The following is a 25,757-nucleotide window of genomic DNA, read 5'->3' on the forward strand; positions in this document are numbered from 1 at the left end:
CGAAAATATCTTTTTCACAAGGGTTATGACATTTTTGCCATAGTTCCTCTCCGCATAAAGTGGCGTATTTCCGAACTAAATGTCCTAAATGCACAGATCTCTGGTCTTTCAGGGCTTCACAATACAGTGTGAGATGTTTAAGAGTCTCTTGCTGTTTATTGCAGAGACGACACCTGAGTAACGCTGTCGGTTTCCGCGTTCTTATGGCTTGGCTTACTCTGGTGTTTATTAAATTCAGCCGAAATTTCATGTAGATTACTCGATGTCTTGCATTAGCAGTTTTCATCAAATATTGTGGCAATTTCTTTCGATCTTTTGCCTCAATTTCTGCATCTTCCATAAGCTTGTGACAATTACGTTTGTCAACTGTCGAACACCAATCCTGTTCCCATAGCTTTTTCTTCACATAGTTCGGGTTGTTTCTCAGTGTGTCTTGATCAGTTCCCAGTAGCTCTAACTGATTTCTACAACAGTCGGTCCATTTGCATAATAGGGTTTCTGGGGTGCCCTTCATAGCATCTTGTAGGATCTTAAACTGGGCATCACACCAAACTATAATGATTTTCCGATATATGGATAGCATGTTCCATAACACTCGGGCATGCATGGATGTTAGATTGAGTTCGTATCTCCCACATGCACTCGAGATTCCTTTCTGTAATTGCAAAACTCGCCTCCAATATTGATTTTCTAGTTCTGGCCATAGAGTGGCAGACACTCCTAAGGCGCTTTCTGCTCCATAGAAACAGTGTTGGTATGACTTTTTGATTGTAATGAGCTATTACTGCTTGCAACGAGAATTTACCAAACTTTTTGTTTATTATTACTCCTTGACATGCTAGCTGTCTACATTTTTGTTTAGCATTCTCTGCCCAGGGTGCATCATTTATGTTACTGTTGATCCAGACGCCTAGGTACTTTGTCTTTTTCACGCATCTCAAGACGTCATTTCTCAATCTCCACTTCGGAATACCTTTTGTGTTCCGTTTGTTCTTTCGTGTTAGATCTTGCAGGATTATTATTTCAGATTTTGCAGGATTTATTTTTAGTTTGTTCGTTTCTACGTATCTCTCCAGCGCTGCTAGTTTTCGAGTTAGTCCAATCGGTGTTAGGTCCAATAATGCAATATCATCTGCATATAGCATCCAACTTATTGCCTGCCAATTTATTTTCGGTGGAAAGGAATTTACATCTGCAAGACTATCGCCAATGTCAGACATAAATAGGCCAAACAACGTGGCTGCAAGCGGGCAGCCTTGTTTCACACCTTGATTCATTTCAATTGACTTACTCAGCGTTCCACTTGAATCTAGTCTGATTTTAATGACTGTGTCCATATGGAGTTCCTTTATAGGTTGAAGTAGATTTTCTGTGCAATTCCATTTCTTCAACTTTTCCCAGAGCATCTCTCGGTCGATGGTATCAAAAGCACTAGACAGATCAACAAACGCTACATAGATCTTTCTATTTTGGCAGATAGCTTCCATCTTCAGAAAGTTAAAAATTGTCAAGTTCAGCCCACAACCCACCCCTTTCACAAATCCTGTTTGTCGAGGATCGTATCTTTTAGAATCTTGGATCCATTGTAATAGTTGGATTTGGAGCTGGGTGGCAAAGATTTTCCCGACCACATCGAGCAGAGCTATCGGCCGGTAGTTCTTGGGGTCTGTTCGAGCACCCTTTTTAAAAATTGGTACTACAATGGCACACCGCCAGGATGTGTGGGTATCTGTTTCATCTGGGGAATGGTCCGAGTTATAATGAGTAGCAGAATTCTGCTCATAATTCTGGATGTTGTTTTAGCTGTTGATTTGTTAGACCGTCTGGTCCCGGTGCTCTAGATGTACTTAATTTTAGAATGTTTCTGTGAATGTCTTCTTTCTTTATTTCGATTGACCACTCATGTTCTAAGGATGGTGGAGTTCTTATCTTAGGTAGATTGCTGTTAAATGATCTTGCGTAATGCCTTACCCATTGATCTTCGGAATCATAGATTTTATAATGGCTCCTTGGGGTGTTGAGGTGTTATTCAACAAGGTCCAAAAATCCCTGGTCTTTCTGTTAGCGAGTACTTCCATCATAATTCCGGCATCTCTTTGTAACATGATGTGTTTATGGCTAATTAGCCAGTTCTTATAAGATTGTTTCAGATATCTTATCATGCTTTGATTATTTTTATTCGCCTTCTTTTTGAGCATTCTCAATGCTTTTTTCATTTTTTTTTTCTTTTCATTAACCTCTGCATCCCATACATGGAGCTGTGAAAAGTCCGGTCTCGTATTGGCACATTTTTTCTCCCCGTATATCTCTAATAAAGTGGTATACTAAATTTGTTCCATTTCTGTTTTTTTTCCAATGATTTCCTTAGTGAGATGATATTATTCTCATTCAATCTTAGTCTGTTACGACCAGGGCCTACTTCAAGCGTCGGTGCTTCATTGACAGCTGATTTTCTAGGTTTGTTTAATTTAAAATACAGTTTTACTAGGCAGTGATCGCTAACCTTCATTTCAATGATTTTAAGACATATAACATCGCTTCTTAGGATTCCATCTACGAACATATAGTCAATTGTCGATCTTTGCCTATTTCTTCGCCAGGTTGGTTGGGCGGGAGTGTCTCCTGGCGTGTTTCCATTCAACATCTGTAGGTTCCAAACTTTCATTTCTAACATCCAACGCCTGGCTGCCTGTTCACCATTAGTTATCTTCTCTTCAAAGGAGTCATTTATGTTTGACAGGCAATTTATGTTTAGGTCTCCACATATTAAGATGTTTGTATCCTTTTCATTCCTTTTGATATTACAGATTAGTTCAGAAATGGTTTCAATAAAGTTATCCAGCTATATTGCTGCATGTTGCCAATATATATTGATCAGTATTAGTAAATTATTTTTTTTCACGGCTGTCTCAGGAAATTTCACTTTGCACACTTGTATATATGGTGACACATTAGTATGAGACAGAATACGTATTCCACTTTTTATTTTTGCAAGAGTTACCATTCCTGACATTGGTCGGCCTTTTTCCCCTTTAATTGCTCTGTTAAAGGCTATCTCAAAACCGTCTGCTACTGGTGGTTGCAGTAACCAAGTCTCTTGCAAACAGAGCAAATCTATGTCCTTCAATTCATTAGATGTATTTTCAAAGAGATGTGAATGCCCACATGTGTTCCATGAGGCAATACATATATTGCCAGTCTCCTGGATCTTTGAGCATTAACTATGTTTCGTGATATTGATAGTTTTGGCAACCCATGACCAATCCATGTCTTCCTTTTGTGGATTGACGATTTTCTTAATTTTGGTGTACATGTGCTCAGTCGTTGCTCCTGCTAGATTTTTTTCTGAGATTTGAGTTTCGTCATTAGTATGTCTCTTTAAAGGGACAATTTTACTTCTTAGACGTTGTCCTTCGACAAATTGCACAGTTTTGTTGTCAGATTCGGCTTTGTGAGCTAATACCAGTCCTTGGTTCCTTGGTTGTTCTGACTCCTGTGAATTCCGGATTTCATGTATGTCGAACCCCATAGAGTTCAGGATGGTGCCTGTGTCTAATAATGAATCGCAGATAATTTTAGAAGCTATATGCAGAATCACACAGTCATTATTTTTCTCGTCCTCAAATTCTACTATTAGGATGTCATCAGAAGCCACAGTTCTTAATTGGGGAATGTGATGTAATAACCTCATCACGTTATTCCTATTTAAGAGTAGGCCATCTTTTTCTCTCACTATACGTTCTAGACGCAAAAGATATTTCCCCATTTTCTTGGATCTACAAGCTTGTTGGCTATAGTCAGAGCCAGCAGCATCATTTACTCGCACATTATGCTGCGATTTCAAGCACGTCGGGTGACGCTGAGCCCACTGGCTCTTTTGTAGCACTAATGGGTCTTTTGAAGACTGTTCCGAGGGAAGTTTAAAATTATAAAGTGACCCTACTCTAGGATCAACTTCCTTTGTCGGATTTGCTTCGATTAATCCGTTATCCATTAGCGCCATTTTGGCCTCCAAGGTCTCAAAGTTTTGCTCATATTTCCACAAGTCTGTGTTACGCGAGATATACTTTACCTCAGACTGTTCAAGTTTCTTGATGGCTATGGTTACCGCTCTTTTAGCCTCAATTGTCATGCATTCTGAGGAAGCGTCCTCTGAGACAGGTGAGGTTGTGCCAGATTGTTTGGGAGAATCCCTGTTAATACCTCTTTGTTGATTTGCATGTTTCTCAAATTCTGAGCAACCAAGTTTGGGGGATGGAACGACTCTAATAGCTGGCTGCTTTACAAGGGTCTTCATTTTGGAGAGCACTTGATCTTTTTTTCCCATACTGAAGTCGATATTAATTGTGGCGTCTGAGGGAAGACGATCCTCAGTCATGGCCGATTCAGGAATCTCAGCCCATTCATCTTGATCACCTTCACAAAGCTCATATGTTGAGAGATCTAAAAGATCTTCTGTGGTGCTCACAATTCCAAGTGATTGATCATTTAATGCTTCTTTTGAACTGAGTTGCTGAACTGGAATGAGATTCTTCACTTTGCAAGAGCTGGCCTTTACTGCAGTTTCATCAACTTGCTTGGTAGTTATTGTAGAGCAAAGGCCTTTGGTGTTCCTTAAAAATGATCGTACACTCGATCTACTTTGATTTTTTCTTTTTTTCATATTTTTGGATTTTTTCCCAATAATTAAGTCTCCGACTTTGTTTTTTGATACTACATCTGGTTTTTTTGATTCAAATATTGGAAACATCTCTTTTTGCATTAGCTTTGGCTTAGCAAGAGAAACTGTGACACCAGATACCTCAGACTCGTGTGCGAAATTCATAGGGCCTTGGTTCTCTGGCTCGTTGAAGCATTGTTGTAATTGAGTAGCTGGATCAGCCACGTCCTCTGTGCACTTACTTGCAGATTTTTTTGACATAGAGTCCTCAGCCCTATCCGAGGGGATAACCTGCGTTTGGGGTGAGTTTGATTTCTTATTTCCTTCACACATTTGTGGAACATCTTCTAACTGCCTAGTGGGCGTAATCGCTTGTTCGCTACTACAACTTCTGTTGCTAGCGCTTATGCAAATGACGGCTTCAGGTGACCGTTTTAATTTTTGTGTACATTTCCTCGGGGGTGCATTGTCACCTCCTTTTTTGCACCTCATCTCTTTCGTGATTATCTCTGCATCGTTTCTGGTATCTGGGACCACAATTTGGGCCTCTAAGTCTATTGCATTATTCGCTGGGGTAACCTCCACCTTATCATCATTACGCAGTATGATCTCTTTAGGTATCATTGAATTAAAAGTGGAATTTGATTTGTGTTGTTGCAGCAGTGTTATGGCTTCTCGAGCTACTTCAGCGAACAATCGTTTGTCCATCGAGCTATTCTTGGTTTGTTCCACAATGGTCTTGGCATACGCATCAGCTCTTAGATGCTCATCGGTCCAGATTTGTTTCATCCAGTTTAAGTCTTGATCCACGTTTATAATTTTCGAGTTCAGCAAAGCTATGAGAGTTGTTTGATCTTTAATACTCTCATTCAGCTGTTCGTATAATTTAATATATGGCGACATCGAAATTGTATGGGCAGCCATTATGAGTGCGTTTAGCCCTCTCGTGATTTCTTTAGCCAGATGTTCTGCTATATTTAGTGTTTGGATGTTCTGTTTTTTACTGTTATGTGATCTTATTCGAGAAAGTCTAGATTTTTTCTAATGTAAATTACATCTTTTCTTAGATGGAACATCTGGCTGTATACCATCCACAGATGGCGGACAGTAGGACTCAAGTCCGGTGAAAAGGGGGCCAGCCAACTCCCTTTCTTCAGCGTGCCTTTTTTGTGATGTAATAAGCAAGTCACTGTAATCATCATTGACAGATTCTAAACGTTTCCTTTGAGCCTTGTGATACAGATGGATTACTGCAGACATTCTCATCACAGGACAGAAATACATCTAATGTCTGCGCTTGCTCCAAGGGGTTGTGGTTTTCAATCGATACTGTTTCCATTCTGTTATCTAAAAGGTTCTTGTCTACTGGGGCCAGCGAGCTGCGTCGGTTAGAGCTCTTCCGGGCGCTGGGTGAGTGGTCCAATATAATTCCAGGGCAAGGCCATATCATCTGGACTATTTCCCCATGTGCATCATCCATTAATGGTGCTCTTCTAAAGTGCTCCCTGTTAACCATGTGCTCACCAGTTTCTCGTTCCGCTGGCCTCAAGGCTCTACCGGGACTGTAATGAGATCAGACTGGCCACTTATCGCTTGCTTCGCTGACTTCACTGGCCACACCACTGGCTTGGTCTGTAATGTCTATGCAGCGGGTCGTGGTGCCAATCGTGGTGCCCACTGCAGCCGTACTCATCTCAAGTGCGACCTTATCATGGCCAGTTACCATTCCGGCCGTGAGTGAAAGGGTCTTGACGTTTTGCACTTCATCACCTTCATCCAAGTTAAAGATTGTGTTAGCCAGCCGGGTGTTTGTCAATGCACTACTTTCAGCTGCAAAATCCAAAATTGCCCCTTGAACAACTTCAGCCACATCGAGCCCTCATTCCTCCCCCTCAGAATTTATATCGAGCTCTTTTTGCAGTGTTTTTGATGTTATCGGGATTGGTGATGTTAACGATGTTAGTGAATTTACAGCTGTACTACATGTGGCTATAGTACTATCCTGACAATCAAAATAGTTCTTAAAGTTTACTGAAGTAGAAGAGGCACAGTTCTTTTTGCGGAACTTGCAACGGCTTACCAATAGATCCATGCGCGGGTCGGGAGAGGCGCAGTCGCCTGCAGCCAGGAAGCATTGCTGCCGCCGTGTAAGCGGGTGAGTGGCACCTTCTTCTCCTTGATAAACCACAGCGTCCTCCATGTCAATCCCCGAAGAGCCAGGCTCCAAGGTGGACTCCAAAGAAGTCATAGGAGTCGCGGACTAAAAAACTGGTAAGCGCGTTCAAGCGCAACCGCGATTAGAGTGGTTCGATGGAGATCTGGGCGGAGTTCGGCACAGGGGCAGGGGTACCAAAGAGTCTCCCGGCTCCCCAGGCACCCCAGGCACCGCTGGCAACACTGCCAACACTCAGCGTCACTCCGCGTCGCTCCGCGACCGATGCTGGGTAGATAAAGGAAAAAGCAACTTCCTTGCACAACGAGGTGGTCAGGCACCAGAACAGAGCTCCCAACACTGCCAACACTCAGCATCACTCTGCGTCGCTCCGCGACCGATGCTGGGTAGATAAAGGAAAAAGCAACTTCCTTGCACAACAAGGTTGTCAGGCACCAAAACAGAGCTCCCAACACTGCCAACACTCAGCGTCACTCCGCGTCGCTCTGTGACCGATGCTGGGTAGATAAAGGAAAAAGCAACTTCCTTGCACAACGAGGTTGTCAGGCACCAAAACAGAGCTCCCAACACTGCCAACAATCAGCGTCACTCCGCGTCGCTCCGCGATCGATGCTGGGTAGATAAAGGAAAAAGCAACTTCCTTGCACAACGAGGTTGTCAGGCACCGAAACAGAGCTCCCAACACTGCCAACACTCAGCGTCACTCTGCGTCGCTCCGCGACCGATGCTGGGTAGATAAAGGAAAAAGCAACTTCCTTGCACAACGAGGTTGTCAGGCATCAAAACAGAGCTCCCAACACTGCCAACACTCAGCGTCACTCTGCGTCGCTCCGCGACCGATGCTGGGTAGATAAAGGAAAAAGCAACTTCCTTGCACAACGAGGTTGTCAGGCACCAAAACAGAGCTCCCAACACTGCCAACACTCAGCGTCCCTCCGCGTCGCTCTGCGACCGATGCTGGGTAGATAAAGGAAAAAGCAACTTCCTTGCACAACGAGGTTGTCAGGCACCAAAACAGAGCTCCCAACACTGCCAACACTCAGCGTCACTCCGCGTCGCTCTGCGACCGATGCTGGGTAGATAAAGGAAAAAGCAACTTCCTTGCACAACGAGGTTGTCAGGCACCAAAACAGAGCTCCCAACACTGTCAACACTCAGCGTCACTCCGCGTCGCTCCGCGACCGATGCTGGTTAGATAATGGAAAAAGCAACTTCCTTGCACAACGAGGTTGTCAGGCACCAAAACAGAGCTCCCAACACTGCCAACACTCAGCGTCACTCCACGTCGCTCCGCGACCGATGCTGGGTAGATAAAGGAAAAAGCAACTTCCTTGCACAACGAGGTTGTCAGGCACCAAAACAGAGCGCCCAACACTGCCAACACTCAGCGTCACTCCGCGCCATTGGATCTCCCTAAACCCTGCCTGGAAGAGGAAGTTTTGTTCAGTTGTATGCTGGGGAGATGTTGGGCTTGTTCTCTCTTCTCTGAGTCCTTATGGTGGGCTTGGCATACAAGTAGCCTCGCCCAATTGAGATCAAGAGCGTGTTAGTCTTGTAGATACCAGCTGAGCATTCAAGGCACATTTCATACACCAAATCTACATCAAAAACGTTTCTAAGGGACACTAAAGCTCAATTTGTCTCGGTTATTGGCAACTACATGAATTAAGCCAACTGTGCCGCAGGAGTTTACCAATGGCAGTGCCCAGCATGGTTCGCAGAACAATTTCCTTATTGATGTGGACAGTGGGACTAATGGGAGATGAAATGAGTTGCTGGTCTCAACACCAAACCCTCTGGGAGAAACCAGAGGGGAATGGTTTGCAAAGCAATACCCCCAGTTGGCCATCTTTCTAGCCAATGTGATGGCCAACAGCAAAAGTGTTTTATAGGAAATCTGCCAAAATGATATCCCTCAAAGTGACTTGAATGGGCAGTCCCTGAGGACTCAAAGAACACAAAGTAAGACTTAGCTGGGATAGCATTTAGCTTGGAAGTACATTCTAAGTACACCCACGTAAGCAGGGGATGCAAAAGACTCAATGAAAACGATTCTCTAAAATGTCCTTAAATCAACCAGCTGACCCCTTATTGTGGCTACAATCAGAAGTAAAGAATTTTAAGAACAGGCAATAACAAAGGTTGCAGTCTCCCCATATTTCAACTTTACACAATGATTTGCAGTACATGAATAGGGTTTTAAGAGAACAGGCTTCCTGATGTTCTAGTTGGAAAGACTGAAGTGCTCCTAGAGTCTCAGACGAATCCGCCTCCTCTACTCAGTAGCCATGCAATCAGTTTGAATGGAAGGCAATGTTGAACCACCACAGGGGAGATGGGTAAGTAATGAGAATGACGCCGTAAACCTTCAATGGGGATCGCAAAGATGGTACCAAGGCTTCCTTACCTACCCAGCAGGAATCGGGATCGATACAACCCTCTTCCTTCTTGAATGCAGGAGAATCATAGATAGGCGAGGGGAGGAAGAGAAGCAAACAGAAGCTGTGGTGGCTGCTGAATATTATCACAAGAGCAGTGTAAACAGTTCCAACTAGGGAATGCAAGGGACCAAACATACACAGGGAGTCATCCTCCAGCAAGGGGGAAGGGATGGCTTTCTCCACTGAGAACATTTTTAATATAATGGTTTACGATGGTGCATTTTACAGTACATGATTGTGAAAAATTGGGAAAAAGCAGTAAAGTTTGCAATTGATTCTGTAGGGTAGCACAAACAATGTCCAAATGATGCCAGGTCACAAGCAGTACACGGGAGCATTTTCAGTTTCCCAACACGTTTGCTTAATTCTGTTGCTAAACATATATGGCAAATTCCCACAGTAAAATACACGTTATGATGTCTGTGTCTACAACAAATGCCAGTATTCTTCTAGTGTAATAAGACATGTTCACGCATACTGTTCCAATATACACCATATTTGTTAGAACACCCTCAAGATGCTCTGCACAATCATGCCAGTACTGCAGCTGAAAGGAGACACCCACGATACTGAGCCCAATAGTGATTTATTGCCACTGTAAGCTGATATTGTAATACTGGCTTAGCCTATATGTGCTAGTAGTGCCATTGTAAAAACACATTCATATTTTATGTTCCTAAAAATGGCAGTATTTTCCTGCAAGAACACTTTCATGGTGAAAGTACCACATAATGCCAGCAGTGAACTGTAAGTATACTGTCATATTGCTGTGACAATAAAACTGTATTGGAGAGCAGGGAGTGTGCACAGCTGTAATGTTTGTATTCTTATACTTCTAATTTGGTCAAGAGTTCGATCTCTGATTGGGGTGCAAACCTAATTGAAGGTGCCTCCGTGCAGGGCTCTTGAAATTGAGACAGAAAGGAGAGAACCTTGGCCGTTCAGCCGAACGCTACCCAGACACGTTTTTCTCCAATTAAAAGATCGGAGGCAGCAGCTTGAGTGAAGCTTTTGGGAAATGGTCAGCTTCACTTTGGTTAAGCACAGCAGCGTGCTTCGCATGCGCCGGCACCAAAACCCTCCTTAAGCGTATGCTAACATTGAGCTTCATTCTTCATGAATGCCTCATACGCGCTTTTCTGAAAGCACCATCAAATGAATATACAGGCCCTGACGAAATGCGTAGGCCCAATGTATATCGGCTTCTAAGTGACTATTGACCATAACTATCTCTACATTCAGAATTATACTTACCTCTTCAAATTATACTACGATTCTTTACAATTACAAGTTCTCGAAACCACCCAGTGGGAATTAGGGTGTGCAGCCCACGCCGCTGGTTGAACGGCCAAGGTTCTCTCCTTTTGTTTTAATAACAATGTCAGAAGACGAATTCATGCTTGCTTTCTCAATATATGTAGCATTGCTTATAGCTTCCAAAATATGACATGGTTGCAAATGTGATAAAACGTCTCTGTCGGCTCCTCTGCAACCCCCCTACAGCCCTCAAACAATCACGGGCCACCTCCCCGCATTGTGCACACATATACCACCTGCCCACACACATCCACCTGCACACACCCTCTCATGTGAATACATTCATGTGCACACACTCACCCACACTCACATGCATACAGGCATAACACATGCACATGCACAACAGGTTTCTTTCGCTTGCCTGCACTGATATCCACTTCAGAACCCCATGCACAATCCCAGGATCACCAGGATGTCCTGCCTTGTAAATGCCACAGGCAGAATCCAGCAAATTGGGCAGGTGTCAATCAACACTTCTCACAAATCCTCGTTCCTGTGCTGGTGAAAGCAACATGGATTTGGGCACCACGGACAGGGAAAAGCAGTGGCAATGTGCAGGAGTGTCCATCTTGCAAATGTACCCAGTGTGCATGACAAACTAGCAATTTCTGATAATCTGCCTCTGTATCTACCACTGTAAAACTGTGGCAAGGGACCTGGAGGAAAATTCCTCCAGATATGGGTACACACACATCCTGGAGAAATGTTGGATAGATATGATGTGTGACAGGACCTTTGTAGAAACAGAAGTGGAGCAGATTTCAGCCTGAAAGGAAGGTACCTGAACGTAAACTGTTCCCCATGAAGAGTAAACCTCAGGAATCTCTGATGCCCAGGCAGGAATGGAGATTTGGAGATAGGCATTATCTAGATCCATCGAAGAGAGGAAACCCCCAGATAATGACATGGGTATGATGGCTTACATGGCTTCCATCTTGAGGGGGATGGATCTGATGGATATGTTAATCACCTTGAGGTCTAAAAATGCCCTGGATGGCTTTCGAACAAGGAGTAGTATTCGAAAACACCTGCACCCTTCTCCCTCTATGGGACATGCACAATTGTCCTTTTTGTCCACAGGTCAAAAATCCCAACTTTCACAAGGCGTCTCATGGCCGAGCTATAACCACAACAGCAACATCTACGGGATCCTCTGAGGTTCTATGACATAATTTCCTCTGACAATGTCCAGCAACCAGGAATTGGACATCTCCTCTTCCCAGAGCCTGTGGAAAACAGGAGAAGCCCTCCCTGCCCAGGTGGGGCTGGAGGGCATGCTGCCAAACTGTAGTCAGAATGGCTGTCTAATTAATGGTGTCAAAGCAGGACCCTTTGTGATGGATTGGCCTATGACCATTCCTCTGAGACAGCCATGACCTCCCCTGTGGAGGAAAAGATGGGATGCAACAGTCACAGGTAACAGAAGGGCCCACTTGGCTGGAGGAGATGTTGGCTTCATGGGACAAGCCAGTTAGGATTCCTCAGTGGAATTTAATCAGTTTCATCAGACTATGCCCAAAGAGTGTGTAGCCCAGAAAAGGAACGTGAAGATGGATCACTTTTTGGGAGGCCTCTCCCTTCCTGACATATAGTCAAATGTTCCAGCTGCCTTCGACCACTACCATCTCTTCACCCTATTCCTCAGAAGATTACATCTGTTTTTGGAGGCAAACATCAGCTGCCTTTCTAGGAAGTCAATGAAGTGTTCACTGCCCTAATGGTTTTCAAGCACTAGCAGTTGGTAAGAGCAGCATATATCCCATCCCTGGCTAAAGAGATGAAGTGTCATTAGCTTGTTTGATGGATGCATCCACTCGTTTACCACTGTGATCCAAATCATCCAAATGATAGTTGTCCTAGGATGACCAACAGACCTGCAATGGAGAAAGACCTCTTCAAAACCCTGGACTTCCCACATCTTGGAACCTGCTACAGGCTTCACAATTGGCTCTGGGCTTTTGTATGCCTTGTGGACAATAATCCTCAAACTCTGTATGATGGTGCGGCATGTTTGTGAGGTCGGCACGCAGTGACTAGAGATATCCTTATGGCCTTCTTCTTTGATATTCATCTAAGCTGAGGGCTTCTGCAGTCACCAGTTCTTCAGCGGTAGTAACATCTCTTCCTTCACAATGTCCCTGCATAAGTATTTGCCATTGGCATCCAAATCCCCACCTGGATCTTTCTGCTGTGCGACGTTCTCAAAGGTAGGGGGAGCTATTAGTGGGAGAGGATCTGAGCTGACATCATCAGCACCCTCTGAAGTATGAATGGCATGGGTTGCCTGTTATCAATACTTTCACTCACAGTCTCCTCTATATTGGCCATAAGCTGTGCTACTCCTAGGGTGATGGAAGGAGTGAGTGTATTCGATGGACACTTTTCTTGCTCCTGGTTATATCATGCCTTCAGAACATGTTATGTTTGTGCCCAGACTGAGAGCAGTATCTCAATCTCTTCTCCCTCCTCTTCATGCAGCACACAAGGCAGCTAGAGAAATGCAGAGGCAAGGTAATCATTGACTGACCTTCTTACCCATGGAATGTGCCTCACACTGTTTTATCTTATGGTTAGAGCATGTCTTGGCCTGCCGTGTCACCTGACTGCCACATAGCCCAGCATATCATGCACAATTGCATTGCCTGATTTATGGTTTGCCCATTTGCAGTTACTGGTCATGCTCCATTTTCCATGGCCATGCTAAAGGAAGTACGGAGAGGGGGAGGAGTTCCATGTGCATGTGGGGAATTTTGTTCAAGGCCCACTGACTCGGGCCCACACCAAACAGCATAAGTTTTAACCTTGTAGAACCTCTGAGAGCTATCATATATTTAAGTAAATGAAACAAAGAATAAAGAAGGTAAATGGTTTAGCTACTTATCAGGTATGACCTGTTAATTTCAAGGACATAGGAGGTTGGCACCTTTCTTACACCTACCATACAGGGAAGAACATATTTTAATATTTATTTTAGCACAGTGATGCCTTGATGTACAAGGAATACGAATTGCACAGAGGGAATATGCATGCTATATATATGCTGTTGTGTTGATGTGCTCGGATAAGAACTACCTGGGCTTTGGTGTGGGGGACTGACGAGGTTTTGTGATAGGCTCGGTGGCCACTGGCTTGATACATGCATTCAGGTTGTGGAGGCCAAGGTTCTGTACAGTAGTGAAATCTGGGCCAACGTGAATTGTTTAGCCCTGGATCATATCCAGCATGTGTTTTTGAGGAAGCCACTGGGCATGAGTATTATCAATATCATTCTGCATATTGAATTGAGATTTCTCGAATTTTTCTGGAAACTATATGCAACCCCCCCCCCCAGAAAACCAAAATGTCAGGAATGCCATGAGGGAAACTGTGTCAAAGGGCCCCCATGTTAACTAGCCTTGGTTATGGAAGTGCGCTGTCTTGTGCAAGAAATGGGGTTTAGATATTACTCAGTTTAAGGTGGGTGCCATGAATAAACAACATCTAAAAAAGAAAGCTAGTGAGTTGGAATTTAACCAGGCAATGGAGGGTATTGCGAATTTGTGTTCATTGAGATATCTAGCTGCTGCACCTACCTCAACTTAAGTAAATACCCCGATAAACACAATAAAATCACCTGCCCAAAGGCACAATGCGGCAATTGTCAGGCTTAATACTCTACCATTAAAGGGTCGTATGGCCTGGCTTTTAAGAATAAGCACTGTTCCTATGTTAGTGGGGCTATTGAGTATTTACCTAATTTTCTGTTAATTTGCAATATACTATTGGATTTAAGGAGGCAGCACCTACGTTGTCATTTTATACATAACAATGTTAGAACGGTGTCTGAGTGAATGTTGTTCATCTTGTCTCGTTGTGATAGTTGTTTAATTTCTGATCCCTGTGAATTTGTAAATGCCTCTTTTAAACAGTTAGGAGGATACTTTTAACATAGCCTTACTTAGCAAGTGTTATGCATCACAATTTGGCAACCACCGCATTTAAATAGTTGCATGGATCTGTATGTATTTTACTCTATTTGAAATGTTGTATATACGTATATGCATGATATGGCTATATTTTATTTATTGGTAAATGGCGTGAGCCAAAGGAAGTGTTTACTACTACTGGTGTTGCTATGTTCCTAAATCATTTCAGGGCAGGCACCTGAGGCACCTATGTCAAAAAGGGAGCTTTGTATGCCCTTAGTGTGAGGAATGCATGGTGGGATCAAGGGAGAGTTCTGCTGCTTGTGGTGTCCATTGAGAGGGATCTCGCTGTGCATGAGAAGCTTAGTCGATGTGTACAGTGTGTGTATGTATATGTACGTATTTATATGTGCATAGGATTTATAAAGCGTGAACATAGCTGGGAACAATTGAGGGCACCATTGTAGATATTTTTGAAACATTTCATTATATTGGTGTTAGTATTGATTCGGCACTTAACTGGAAACCACCACAGATTGGGAAAGATAATAATACTCTAAGCCACAAGGTAGCAATGCTCAATGCTGAAGTTCTTAGGGTATTTTAGGATCGAGTGACATCAAGCGCCCTTGAGGTTTATAATTCCTAAACTATGCCAGCAGTTACTTATGGTTCAGAACTGTGGGTACGTAGAATTGGAAACTATGGTAAATACGCTTCTAAAAAGGCTTCCGTCCATAGCATACAGTGCCCTTTCTCTTCCTTTAAAGATGGGACTCAGTGTAACATCTATAAACCATACATTGAGACTTACTTCTCTTATCTAGCGGGTGAAAATACGGACAGCGAGTAGCTTCTTAAAGATTACCTGGAGACACTAACAACATTTTTTAATTCACCTGCGGTAGGCGATTTACTATATGAATATAGTTTAAATATATTAAAATTACGCTGTCTCTTCTACAACTCCCCAAATTATGGACCAATCCACGACCTTGGGACTACGCCCTGCAACCACAGTTGGACGAGGCGAGTGCCAACTGGGTCCATAATGAATGATGTGGTATTAACATGGAGGGCAGCTGTCTATTGACTACATGAACATCAAATATGTTGCAGGATTTGAATCCTACCTCGATAGGTGGGTATCAAAGGAACGCACCCTTTTGCTAAAATTCCGCTTGGGAAGCCTGCTAACGAATGGTATTAGAAATGTGAGAACTGCACTTATTTGCCATAAAATGTGCGATTATTCGATTGTTGTGAATGAGTTAGTTAACGTTTCAAGTGCCGCCTGGCGGAAGGTAATGGGTTTTCTAGCAGTAAATGAATAATGTGGCTTTCCTTTGATGGTTTAACTTATTTTTATTAATACTTTCAAACTCTGCACGGCATACAGTATTTTATCAGTTGGCATTAATGTATTGTAAGATCTAATATAATCCGTCGAGTATTGCTATTTGATGAACGTTTCATTTATTGTTTTGTATGGTATTTTTAAATGTACTGTGTGTGTCTGTTTTATGGCTATGCCAAAATAAACAATGAATGGGTATGTATATATAGGATGTATAAGGCATGAACCTATCTGGGAAGCAACGTAGCGCTGTGCAAAGGGAGCAGGAGAAGGAGAGGAGCTGGTATGGGTAGGGGGAACAGGGGACAGGGAACTCTAAAGGCAGAAAACGTGTTGCGTTGAGCGAGATCAGTGATTGGTGAACTGTTCTTTGAAGGGGATGGTCTTCAGGTCCTTAATGAAGTGTGGGATGCAGGGGGTCAGTCTTATCTTATAGGTAAATTGTTCCAGAGTCAGGGTGCTTTGGTGAAAAAGGCCTGGATTTCTGTTTTTTTCCATCTTGCTGTTTAGTCTATAATGAAAACTAGAAAATTGAACTGGTTCGTGAGGGTAGAGGGAGCCATGACACCAATAAGAATTTAAACATATGTTAGCCAATATAACCATTCTATTGTGAACGCAGGCAAAGTCTCGAACTGAAGCTCCCCATGGGGAGCAGACCTCTTGGTTACCTGCTTTTTGTTTGGGAGTCATTTTCACTGCGCTCCGATCATGGAGAGAGGCCACACTCCTTCAGTCGTCCGACCTGCCTCTGAATGTACTTACATCACATCCTGGGCAATAACCCAGGGCGATGTTGGAGCAACGTTTACATACTGCCAGGGGTGTTGCTAGGTCTGGAAAAGATCCGGGCTATGCTAAATCTAGGACTGTCGGGACTGGGGGCTAGCTAGCCTTTTTGCTTGTAACCCTTGAGCTTCTATCCAGGGCTACAACCAAAAGACCCGGGGCTATAGCCCCCTTCCCCCCTAGCAACGCCTCTGCTTGCTGCGGTCTGCAGCTTCCATCTACACCACAGCTGCAGTGATCTTTGTATTGGCGCGGGTTTCAGACCTCTCGCTGCCTGTTTGGGAGTCATATTCACCATGCGCCGATCATGGAGCGAGGCCACGCCCCCTCAGCCCGCCCACCAGCTTCTGACTCTACTTACATCACATCCAAAGCGAAGTTGGGCAAAGTTTATTAGCTGATGTCTGCAGCAGTCTGCAGTTGGCCACTGCTCACTGCTAATCCCTTGCATTGCCATCAGCTTGGTCATGTGTTTACCTATTTTTCAAGGCTTATGCCTGATGCAGCTTTTTACACCTTCCCAGCATTTCCCTGTGCAACACACCCAGCTTATTTTATTGCTGGTTTTCATTTAGTGCTTGCGATAATAATACCCCTTTTATCTATCTGTTCTACTACAACTTCTGTTTCTGTTATGTTTTCCCAAATTCCTACTTTCTGCACTTGGCTCTACTCCTCATTTATCAAAGCGTAATTACTCGAATCACATTTATCCCTCCTGTTCTCGTCACTTATCCCCTATTATCTTGGCTCTCTGTAATGCTCGCTCTCTTAGCAACAAATCTCATTCATTCTTGGACATTTTTCTTCATCTTAATCTTCACTTTCTATACAATACTGAGACCTGGATTTCGTCGGGTAATACAGATATTCCTGCTTCTTTTTCTACCTCTGCAACTTCCTTTTTGCACACCCCTTGTTTGGTAGGCTGAAGGGTTGGACATGGAATTATTTTTTGTCCTTCGTTTACCTCTATTCCTAGTCCAGAGTCTCTTCCGACCTTTCCTTCTTTGGAATATTCTTTGGCTGCTTTCACTAAACCTTATGCACTGACTTTATTAATTATCTATCGTCCCCCTGGTTCTGTTACTACTTTCTGCGATGGCTTGGACGCTTTATTATCGCTTATCTGGTTCATACTTTTGGGAGATTTTAATCTACATCTTTCTTCTATTCACTCTTCTCTTCCACTCCTTGCTGTTCTTGACACTCATTATCTCTCTGCTCTTTCTACCCCTGCATCCCATGTCTCAGGATCATGCCTGGATCTTATTTTTGTGCCACCACTTTCTTCTTCTTCTGTTGTTGCTCAACCTATTTACTGTTCTGAACACCATCTTCTTTCTCTGTCTATTTTCCCTCCTTCGCCTCTACCTCATCTCTCACGGCCCGATGACTCTATTTTTGTTGCAATCTTTGTGCCTTTAATACTTATCTTTTTGCCTCATCGTGCTTTGCCAGGATCCTTTCTTGCCCTTTTTTTGCTGCTCTAACGGCCGATGAAGCGGCCACTGTCCTTCTCTTCTTATCTCGCTTTCTCTCTTGATTCTCTATTTCCAGTTTCTTCCTTTTCTCTCTCCCGGAAGCCTCCTCAGCCGTCGCTCACTTCTTATCTTCGCACTATATGTCTAGCCCTATCGTCGTCTTGAAAGACGCTGGCGCAAAACTTTGCTCACTTCAGATCTTCTATCTTTTTCTTCTTACCATGCACTATGCGATGAGGCTCTTCTGGCAGCAAAATGGTCATACTATTCTGATCGCCTATGTGCCCAAGCTGCTCATCCTCGGTGCTTGTTTCAAACACTTTCTTGTTTTCTCTCTCCTTCTCCACCTCACTGTTCTCTTAACTCTACCTTATTCCCTTCAGACTTTGCTTCTTATCTTTCTTCAAATTTTACCAATCTCCAAGCTGCTATTGTTCCATCTTCTCTTTCTTCATCTTTCACCCCTTCCCCACTCTCTATGCCCACTCCAACCATTTCGTCATCCTCATCTATTTCTAACTCTGACAATGCGTCTATTTGCGCTCTGAAACACTTGTGTATTGGCGCAATACAAATAAAATATCATGTCATGTAATTCTAATCCATGCCCACTCTACAGCCTCTACTTCTGAACCTATTCCTTCCTCACTAATACCTAAAGTCTATCCCTCACTGATTTCCTATCTAACTGCTCTTCTCAATATATCTATCTGTACATTTACATTTCCTTCATCCTTCAACCATGGTATAATTGTTCCTATTCTGAAATAGCCTTTGTTAGATCCCTCTTTACTGGTGAACTTTCAAACAATTTTGCTTCTTCCTTTTCTTTCTAATTTGCTTCAATGTATTGTTTATTCTAAAGTTTCTGTTTTTGTTACTGAGAATTCTATCTTCCTCGCTTCCAATCAGGTTTCCGTCATTTTCATTCTATGGAAACGGCTGTTCTTTCAGTTTGCAACTCTCTTCTAGCTGCTTGCTACTCAACATTCTTCTCTTCTCTTCATATTTTACTGGACTTGTCAGCTGCTTTTGACATGGAGGATCATGCTCAGCTCTTAACTTCTCTTACTTCATTTGGTTTTTATGGCTCTGTTCTTTCTTGGCTTAGTTCCTATATCTTTAATCACTGTTACTCAGTTACTTGGGCGGGGACATCTTCTAATACTCTACCTCTTCTTCATGGTGTTCACCTGGGTTGCATTATTGGTTTCTTTCTTGTCTCTCTTTATACTCCCCTGTTGGTGGATATTTTCTCAGCTTTTGGTATATCTCATAATTTTTATGTGGATGATACCCAACTTGTTCTGTCTTTCTCCTCTTTCATGTCTTCTATTCACGATAAACTTACTGCCTGTCTATCAGCCATCAAGACTTGGATTTCTGATCACTTTCTTTTTCTGAGCTCTTCCAAAACCGAAGTTCTTTTTTCCCCTGCTAACACTTTTCCTCCTCCTTCTCCCTCGTCCTCTCCTTTCTGTCCTCCTCCCTGTCTATTGCAGACTCTGCCCGTAATCTTGGTCTTTATCTTGACACTGACTTAAACTTCTCTAATCATGTCTTGATTAAGTCTCGTTCTTGCCAATTTCCAAGCTTGCTCTTTTCTCACGTTTAATACCACTAAACTTCTGATTTCTTCATTAATTTTCTCACGTCTCTTTTCCTGTTCTACCCTACTCTTTGTTCTCCCTGCTTCTGATTTGGCTCCACTAAAATCTATTTTTAATGCCTCTGTTCGCTCGTTATACCTACTGTCTTCTAGTGACTCTGTTTCATTGTACTAACTTCTCTTGAATGGTTATTCTTTCATTCACGCCTTAAAATTAACTTTCTTTGGATTGTATTTAAAGCTCTCTATGGACGTAACCCCCCCGTATCTCTCTTGTATCGTGTCCTTTTATGTCCCTTCTCGTGCATTACGCTCTCAGGCTCCATTCTTGTTATTAGTTCGTCAACCTCCTTGTGCGCAGTTGCGTTTTCGTCTTTCTCATTGTTGGCCCATTCCTACTGGAACTCTCTTCCTCTCTCTCTTTGTTCTATTACTTATTATTCTCTTTTCTTAAAAGCTACCTTCTTCAGTCCTATGTTGAAATTTTGTACACCCTGTTAACTACGTTGATTGTACTCTGTGTACCCTTGTTCAGTGCTTTGGTGTAAAGTGCTACATAAATTACAAATAAAATACAAAAGAATAAATACAAAATACCATGTAAGCATACTAGTGGGGGGACAAATAGGAGCTAAATTACTGCAGGGATCACCTAGGAGCAATTTTTCAATGGTTGTCACCTAGGAGCAACATTTAAATGGGGTAACACTAAGGAGCACAATTTTTGTAGATAATACCTGGGAGAAGAATTACTGTGAGTAAATCTGTAGCAACACAGTTACACTTGGGGAAACTCATAGTTGCAACATTTCAGTGAATACTTATGACAGCTGGGATTATGACTGAGTGAACTCTAGGGATCCCTCTTGCCTGGTTGACGCAGAACAGTGTAGAACATGCATAGCAACATGTTTGAGAGCACGCACTAAAGCAGGTGTGCTTGGAATTCACATGTGTATCACAACGTCTGCATGTGGCTAATTAAATGCCCCAGGGTGAATAAAAAACAGATAGAAATCCCACGGCTTTTTGAAGTCCATGCAAGTGAAATACCTACTCTGACAATGATCCAATAGTCAGTCTTGTCATTTGCAGTAGCTCAGAAGTTGCGCTTTCTATGTTTCTTTGTTGCTCTTTTATGTTGATTCAATAAACATTGATGCACTTTGGTTTTGTCCTCGCAATTGGTGAGATAAGGGACAGTCTCTTTTATCTATCCCTATTAGACAGGCGCTACATCATACGCCACCTAGGGTTAGGCACCCCCGTTAGGAATAGGGTGTTCTTCTTTTAGGGATAGATGGCCCAACTGCTTTCCCTATCTGTGTTTTTCAAACCATTGGGTCACCGAATATATTTTTTGTGTAATATTATTTCTCCTAAAGAACCGTTTATGTTGTGATAATGTAATTCATGCAAACCATGCGTTCATTGAATACACCGATATGGATTTTTACACATGTAACACGTTTGATTTACGCCTACGAAAAAATGTGTGCGCTGCCCCCAGTCCCTAACGTGCAGTAGGTGATAAAGAATTCAGACATGCCAGTGTACGATCACGTCATCCAGTGATTGGGTAAATGTAGTTTTCTAAACATTGGTAGAATCCAAATTGGCTTTCTTTGAGAAACTAAGAAGCACCTCTTTGTAACTTAACTGAAATCTTTACAGAAAGTAATCTTCCCGACGAAATGGGCACAACAACCACAAAACTGCATACATTCTCCGTTAAATTCCTTGAAAAAAGCAGCCACAGACTTTACTATTTTTATGCAGAAGGAAATATTTACCTATGGGACAGCAAAGTCATTTGCAGAGCTTTTTTAAATGTTAAGCAAATATTTTTCTAGCAGCTTCGGAGGGATCATAAAAGGAAGTTAATATAAGCAAGCCCGTGTAGACACCGCCTTTAATCACAGTTCCATAGACTGGCTCACAATTTTGTGGATGGTAACGTGATTTCTGGATTACATCTGGCGAAGAGTCATCTTTTGGAATGATTATTTGGGTCTGCTAATAATAAACAACTTTATGCAATGTACTACTGTTAATTAATCACTAGGTAGAAGATATAAACATGAGCAAAATTTGCTTTTCTTTCTATGGCTAGCAGAATGGAAACCAAATGATATTTTCTTTTTGTGTAGATTAAGCAGAAGGGAATAACAACATTTAACATGCTTAAGTGATTAATTCCATTGTAAGGTGTTAATGTTAAAGTGGGTTGGATTTTTAGTATCTCCTATTTTTAGAAAACAACCTCATCATTTGTTGAAAATCATCACAGGGCTTTTTACACCATCTGGAACATAGAAAGTAGTGTATGGGTAAATAAAGTATATTTACCTCAGGTAGCACTTTCAATGTACTTTATGCCACCAATGCAACCCCAACTCATAATGAGGTCACATTTAAAAAACCAGATGGTATTAAAATACCTCATGATTTTACATTTTCCACTATATATTTAATGATGCTCTTAGACTGCTTTTCTACTTTTTCAATTATATTATGTAGCCTGGCTTCAGCAACCAGCTACATATTTATTTATTTATTGGTGATTTGCGAGGCATGTTATGCTGTGTGAAGAACCTGTGTATCCCTCACTGAAACCCTGTCTAAAGTCTCCACCTATGTGGCCTGGGGAGGGCAGACACTTCCTGATCCCAGCCCTGGGGGAGGTGTACTGTGGGAGGATGACAGGGGTGTTGACAAGGCCCAGGGTAGTGAGGAGATTTCGTGGGATGAGACACAGTATTTTTCCTCGGAAGGGAATACTCTCACCACTATGACAGAAGAGGCTTATTGTTATTTTAATATCTCTCAACCTCCGGTTAAAACTAAGATAGTTAACCCTAAGGTTGTAACACCCAACCCTTTTGTACCCAAGGAAAGAATCTTTTTTGTATTCCTAAAAAAACACGCCCTCCTCAATATCAAGGGTACACTACAAGGAATATTGGAAATGTTGCCTTCTCTACCACATCTTCCTCTAATAGAGTTAAAACCTGTAGCCACTCTGTTAAAAATACAAAGGGAATTAAATCTACCCTTAAAAAGGTACAAAAAGTAGAACCTAACTTTGATAGAGTGAACTACATTTACTAGAAACACATAGGGACTGAGATGAAGAAGAGGACAAAAGAGGCATGTAGGCGAATCCGGAAGTGGCCTGCAAGTGGGCTGTTAGGCTGTTGGATTATGCCCGTGAGCTGAATGTTGTGCTGTGCTGAATACTGTCAACGTTCGGATTCATCTGTATGAGGAAAGCGCCCGTTGGCAAGCTGAAGCTGTGCGTGAAGTGCAACATGTGATACCGGAATTATCCCCGCACTCGGCACCTCCCGCATCACCAGAGGTTACTATTTCAGGGTTGGACATGCGCAGCGTGCGTGCACACCTGAAAGTGCCCCGCAAGTGGGCTGTTAGGCTGTTGGATTATGCCCGTGAGCTTAATGCCGTGCTGTGCTGAATACTGTCAAAGTTCAGACTCATCTACATGAGGAAAGGGTCCATCGGCAAGCTGAAGCTGCAAGGGAGGCACAACGCATGACACCGGAATTAAGTAATTAGCAATCTTTTCTTTGGGACATTGAGAGTTCGACTTGAGAAACCCTTTGGGAACTCTCTGTTGATCTCACCTGGTCCATTGAGTGCGGAAAAATATTTGCTGATTCTTTCTCGTTTCGGCCCCACCCCCGGCACCTCCTGCATCACTAGAGGTTACTATTTCTGGGTTGGGCACATGCACCGCTCGCACACATCCGGAAGTGGCCCGCAAGTGGGGTGTTAAGCTGTTGGATTATGCCCGTGAGCTGAATGCCGTGCTGCGCTGAATACTGTCAACATTCCGATTCATCTGTATGAGGAAAGCGCACGTCGGCAAGCAGAAGCTGCGAGGGAGGCGCAACGCGTAACACTGGAATTAAGTAATTAGCAATCTTTTCTTTGGGACATTGAGAGTTCAACTTGAGAAACCCTTGAGGAACTCTCTGTTGATCTCACCTGGTGCATTGAGTGCGGAAAAATAATTGCTGATTCTTTCTTGTTTCCGCCCCGCCCCCAGCACCACCCGCGTCACCAGAGGTACTATTTCTGGGTTGGGCGCACACACCACATGCGTGCACCCGGAAGTGGCCTGCAAGTGGCCTGTTAGGCTGTTCGGCTTGCAGCAGTGGCAGAGAGTAGAGTAATGGGGAATTTAATTGCATTTTGTGAGTATTTGTTTCTCCTAAACCTGACTAATTTGATTTGTTTTAATTTTCTACTGTATTGGAGTCATTAATCAAACTCATTGTGGCCATTGTGCCTTTTTGTAACTGTTTGGTTGAGTGTTGACCACTGAGACAACCCTTGCTTTATGGGAAAGATCATGATGAAGGGTATTATTTGAAATGAAATGAAGAATATTATACCCAAAGATAAAGAGGAAGTACAATTCAGTAGGACCCAAAACTAGGTGTATGAGCATGGCGCAAGTGTCAGTGGCGCCTTTGCCAGGCTCATCCGACATAGATGAGGATTTAGTAGAATGTGCACAGCAGTGCTCCCTGGAAAGCGTAGCTAGTGCTACAGTAGAAGTAGGCACGAATAATGAAGTGTTACATGAGTCATCTCAATCTTTATTTGGCGAGGAAAGAGATGGGGAACCCTCTGTTTCGAAAAATAGTGAACGCACAAAACCTATTATAACAACTAAACACATTTGTGATAGTAACCACTCCTTTTTTTGACACTCCACTTATTTTCTCGACAAGGGAAATTTCATTGCTGTTGCTATTGCAACACATTGAAAATAGCGAGCACAACTAAATTAAGTTCTATAAAGGAGGATGAAGGTATAGGAGATGTTGATATAAATGTAAATATTCTGTTTATGGCTGAACTAAAGAAGCAATCACGACTTTTAAACAAGATTGTACTGGTGCTAACCTCTATGCCAGAGGTCTGCTGTAAAATACGGTTAAGAATGCCCACAGCGAAGGTTCAAGTTGATGCTGCATCTGATAATGACAAGTTAAGTGTGGAAAGAAAGAGATGCACAATAGAGACTGCAGAGTGTGCTCAACAGTGCTACCTGGGTAGTGTAACATGTACCACTGCGGATGAGGGGTCTAACACGGATGTGCTGTATGATCATGAGAAGCAGAAAATAACAAATCTGGGTCCGAAATTCAAAATGCCCCTGTATTCGAAGCTGCTGTTAGGGATGTGGTCATAAACGATAGGAACACTGTCGAAGTAAAAGAAGGGGCTTTACCGTCTGGTGACTTTATGTTAAAAATCTCTAAAAAAAAGAAAAAAAATGAGAAAAAAAATGCTGTGACCCAAAAGGATCTGAATACCTCATCTCGGAAATTCTTAAGAGACCCTAAGTTAAGGAATGAGCTAATATCTTGCAGCTTAGTTCAGAAGTGAATCTGGTAAATGACTCACCGACTGAGATAGAAAAAAGTAGCTACACAATCTGATGGAGTGAGAGAAGTTCAAAAGCCTGGATATGTTGCAAGTACTAACACCTTATCGGAGGCATTGAAGAATAAACTGATGTCAGGTAGAATTGACAAGAACCTAAGATCAATTGAGAGAGGGGTACAAGATATTTTTGATATCTTTAAGAACCCTGCAGCCATCTCACGCTCGAATACTCCCACCTCTGTGGGCCCCGAGATCTCTGCAGCAGCAATAATTTGAGGCAATAACTTGCAAACTGCCCTGGCTAATGCCTTAGGGGGATACTCTGGTGTATCTGAATCGATTATTAAAGAGGTACTAATCGAGCAAGTAAGTACACCAACACCTAACGGCAATGGAAAGAGGAAAATGCCCACAGGAGCGGTGATGATAGAAATTGCTGGCATCGAAAGGGTTATTGAAACTGTAGATTTCCCGAGCGTAAGTGGGATGGAAGGTCACATTAAGAGGCCAGTTGATAATATGCAGCTATCTGAGATGAAAGTGAGAAAAATTATTGAGGCGATAATATCAAAAAAGAATTTAGAAGGTGAATTCCAGGTAG

This window comes from Ambystoma mexicanum, chromosome 2p, assembly GCF_040938575.1.
Source record: "Ambystoma mexicanum isolate Mex_15411 chromosome 2p, UKY_AmexF1_1, whole genome shotgun sequence".
Taxonomy (NCBI): Eukaryota; Metazoa; Chordata; class Amphibia; order Caudata; family Ambystomatidae; genus Ambystoma; species Ambystoma mexicanum.